At 45.4% G+C, this 4,555-nt stretch overlaps 1 protein-coding gene across 1 annotated transcript in view; it reads right to left on the bottom strand.

The window, feature by feature from the left end:
• Positions 1-4,555, bottom strand: part of KANK1 (KN motif and ankyrin repeat domains 1) — a 404,522-nt gene that overhangs the window by 286,109 nt on the left and 113,858 nt on the right. The window lies entirely within an intron of this gene.

Here is a 4,555-nt window from a genome sequence, read left to right as displayed (position 1 = left end):
TTTTTTTTTAAGGAAACAAACCAGAATTGTGATTAGGATATTTAGGGCCTTGACTGCAAAAGTTCAAGGGAAGAAAACTTGGAGTACTTGGTTGGCATCGAGATGAGAAGGGCAGTCAGTTGATCTCTTCCCTACTTTTTTCTGATTAATTTAACAGCTTGAGCCCATCTGGTGGTTATTAAGTGATGCCTCTCAAGGTCTCACCTTAACAGATGATCTAGTTGGAGAAGAGTTCTTCTTTTCCATTTTGCATCTGCTGCCCTTGGAACACAAGCCTTGAAGATCAGTCTGTCATTTATAGCATTAGATTTGGTTGTGGGATCTCCCTGATAACTCACAGAGGTTCTTGGTTCTGAAGAATCTGAAACTGACCACTGCACAGGGAGGAAACAGGATGAGCTGAACTGCATGCCAGTTCTAATAAAGCTATATTTATGTTCTGAAAACCTCCTGACTATAAGTGGAAGCACCTCCTGGCAACAAAACCTGGTGCAGACAGTGAGTACAGATTCCTCTGTAAACCAAAGTGACCTATTGCTTCGTTTTTGACAGCCAGGGGCCTCATTTGGGATGCAGCTGTTATTGTATAGAAACAGACACCCTCTTGCCATGTCAGACCAACTTAAGACAGACAAGGAATCCCTGTTTTCAACACATGGTGTGCTTCTGGTTCCATCTCTGAATGCATTTTGGTGTTTCAATCCATGCCAATGGCAGCTCAATTAGAAGTGTTCTATGCATACAGAGCCCTGCAGAGGATTCAAAAATCAGTTCGTCCTCAAAGCATTTCTAGATTTGTTGCTTTTACTGCAGACAATGCTGTAATAGTTCTGGTTCATTGCTGAAGTGAGGGCAATTTTCCAGTCCTATTTAACATAGTAGTTAATGATCAGGGTGATGGCAGAAGGTACCCTCAGCCTGTTTGTAGATGACACAAAACAAGGAGGAAGGGCTGATAGGCCAAAGGCTGTGTAGCTATGCTGAGGGCCCTCAGCTGTCTGCAAAAGTGTGCTAACAGGAACCTTGAGAAGTTCAACCACGAGAAGTGTGAGGTCCTGCACTTGGCACCAGGACATGCTAGGGGAATCCAGCTGCAGAACAGCTCAGAAGAACAGGGCTGGGGGTCCTAGTGGAAATCAAGTTAAAGTATGAGCCAGCAATCTGTTCTTACTGCTAAGAAGCATAATGGTATATTGGGCTGCATTTGGCAAAGAATTAGCAGTGAGTTGAGGGAGATGCTCATTCCACTCTGAGCAGTGCTGGTGAGGTCAAACCTGGAGTGCTGTGTCCAGTTCTGGGCTCCCAGTACCAGAGACTGTTGGACATACGGGAGAGAGTCCAGTGGAGAGGGACCGGAGCATCTCTTTCATAAAGGAGAGGCTGAAAGAGCTGAGACTGTTTAACTTATAGAAAATTAGGCTCTGGGGGATCTTATCAATGACCATCAATGTCTGAGGGGAAGTGCAAAGTTTGGAGCCAGGCTTTGTTCAGTGGTGCCCAGTGCCAGGACAAGAGGGAAGGAGCATAAATTGGAACACAGGAGGTTCCCCCTGAACATCAGGCGGCACTTCTGTGCTGCTGTGTGGGTAACTGAACCCTGGCATAGGCTGTCCAGAGGCTGTGGAGTCTCCCCCTTGGAGATCGTCAGAAGCTGCCTGGACGTGGCCCTCAGCACCCTGCTCTGGGTGTCTCTGCTTGAGTAAGGGTTGGGCCAGAGGGACACAGAGGCCTGACAGCCTCAGCCACTCTGGGATTCTCTGATTCCACCTTCCTTCCAGCACTGGCATTGCACAGCTTCCTTGGCAGCACGTGTTGGTGTGTCCAGCTCTGCTATGGAGACTATTCAGTGCTCTCCTGCACACCCGTGAACCTCAGTGAACCTGACTGCAGCTCCTTGCTGCATTTGCCTGTCCTTCCCAACCCTCATACGGGTTCACTGAGGTCAGATACAGCACTGGGCCAAGGGGTCGGGAGCATCATTGCAGGCAGAGATGGGAACTGTTTGAAAACAGGCAGCTGAGGTTAAACAGAGGATTAAACATACACCAGTTCTGCAGCTGCAAATACCATGCGCTGAATGCTTTCCCTTAGCGGGCTGTGGGAACACTCGGTGCAGCGAGGTGCAGCTGCCTTTCAAGGAAGATAGCCTCCATGAGTGACGTCCTGTGGTGCCATGTTCAGTGCCCCGTGATGGTGCCTGCAGTGGGGGTGGAGTTGTAACCTGCACTGGTCAGTGAGTACAGCAGTACATCGGTGCTAGAAGAAACAAAAGGACTTTCTGCCTTTGCCCTTTCTTCCTTCTGATTGGTTTGTATGCTGCTGTGTGTTTGAGAAACAGCGCAACCTGAATCTCCAGGTGGATTTCCCAGCCCCGTGCAGGGAGAGGGGGCCCAGCAGCAGTGAAGCACTCAGAGCCAGCCTGGTGCTGCCATTTGTGCCAGCAGCAGCACTCAGAGGGGTGGGATATGGGGGCAGCTATGGGTGCACTCAGGCTTCCTCATCGCTCTGGATGTTATGTCCATGCTGGCACATGCTGCCAGTACGTTCTCTGCTTTAAACATTTCACGGCATAAGTAAGAGTCACCTCAGCCAATCTCTGACCAGAGCTGAAGCAGATGCTCAGGAGAGGATAAAATTACAGCATGTATAAGAAAATACTGCTGTTATTATACACCCCCAATCTTCTGGGATGCTGCAGTGCAAAGGCTTCCTCAGCTGAGCTGCACCTTCATCGCAGAGTCTAACTTCTCTCACTGTTCTTCTGTAGAATTATCCAATTACTTTCTGATCCTCTGTTTAAATTTTGGAGTGCAGGCCATGTTCGGATAAGGAGGTCCCAAACCTCTTTAGAAGTTGTACTCTGGTGTTCTATGAAAACAAAAAGAAAGAAAAAAGGAATATTAAAAAAATCATTTTATCTATTTTCTCCTTTTCTAATCCTCTCTGAATACTTTTTGCCTGACAGCTTCCACGAAAGCACACCAACCATGCATTTGGTGCTGCGTGCTCCAGTCTGGGAAGTGAAGAACATGCAGCACTCCAACCTGCTCATAACTCCACTTCCATCATGTTCTCTGCAGCATGCTGGATTTTAGGCTTTTGTTCTCCTATCACTGTATTTCATACGGATGACTTTCTGTGTAGTCAGTGGTTGAGGCCCTGTTACATCAACAGACCTCTTTGAAATCTCCTAGACCCTGGTGGCCTAATGTTACATACCCAAATGTTAAAACCTGGCAGCATAAATTTGCATTGGAGGCAGTTTCATCCTGGGCTACCCAGAACCTTTGAGGCAAAAAATATCAGTTTGATTTTTGCAAAGTTATTCTTGCTACCAACATTCTTTTTTTTTTCTTTTTAATTGTATTCTCAGTGAGGGGACATGCCACCCAAAGGGCTCAGTTTTGTGTCCAGGATTTTGTGCCTTTACTCAAGAAGGAACTTACTCCTCTGGGAATACTTCCAACCATTTTTTGATACCTGAAAAGAGGTTGTACATTTCTTTTCAAGTTCACCCACAAACAAAGAAAAGGATATGGTTTTGTGCCTACTTTCTCTCCTCATTGTTTATTATGACCCAAAACAGTTGTTCAGTTGCAGTATGAAGATTGCTTTCTGGCAATTTCAGGTTTTGATTGTATCAGCAATGCTAAGCAGAATTTGTGAAGACCCTTTGGGAATGGAAGCTTGCGCAGGCACTCACATTTGGAAAATCAGAAATGTAGAGTAGGAAATAATCCTTGTGTCCAGCTGTCTCACAGATGTTTGCTAAATAGCACAAAACGTACTTCTCTGCCATCTAGCTGGAATTCCTTCTCTCTGGTTATTAGAATTTCACCTGCTTTGTGATCTGGATTTCAATGCTAGGTATCCAATGCATGCTTGGATAACACCACTAATACAGGCAAATACAGAAAAGCCTTATTTCAGTAAAAATGAATAGTTCCTGAAGAATTACTAGATCCATATTTTCTCTATACAATAAAATTGATTCACAGCATAGAAAAGCAATTTTATAGTCCATGCTGATATCACTTATTTTTGACTACTATGTTTAATACATTTCATATAGTTCATGTCTCAAGAGTAATGTACAAACCATGTTTCATTTGCGAAGAGAGGACATGGGCTACAAACTGAGGGCTAGAGTGTCCAACTGGCTGAGCTCAGCTCATAAAATGTGAGCAAACAGGCCATTAGGACACAGATGATTATCCAGAGAATTGTTACAACTCAAGGAGACCAATGGCACAGGATCATACAATATGGAACATGTCCTTACTTTCACAGAATCCGTAGGATTTTCTGCGTTTTGTTTTGCTTTGTTTACCTGGCACTTCTGTTATTTAGCTGTAAAAGGTAAGCATCTTGTAAACAGTGAGGCTGGGTTGCAGGGCTGATAGGTGACAGTATTCCACCCTTCCAGAATGGAACAGTACTACTAAGGACAGTAGGTTAAGAGGGTGGGCTTTGACAGGCAGAGATCATGCCCTGGTAAGGTCTCATTTGGAGGACTGTGTCCAGTTCTGGGCTCCCCAGTACAAAAAAGACAGGG

The sequence above is a fragment of the Meleagris gallopavo genome, chromosome Z (genome assembly GCF_000146605.3).
Source record: "Meleagris gallopavo isolate NT-WF06-2002-E0010 breed Aviagen turkey brand Nicholas breeding stock chromosome Z, Turkey_5.1, whole genome shotgun sequence".
Lineage (NCBI taxonomy): Eukaryota > Metazoa > Chordata > Aves > Galliformes > Phasianidae > Meleagris > Meleagris gallopavo.
This window is presented reverse-complemented; position numbering and strand designations above follow the sequence as displayed.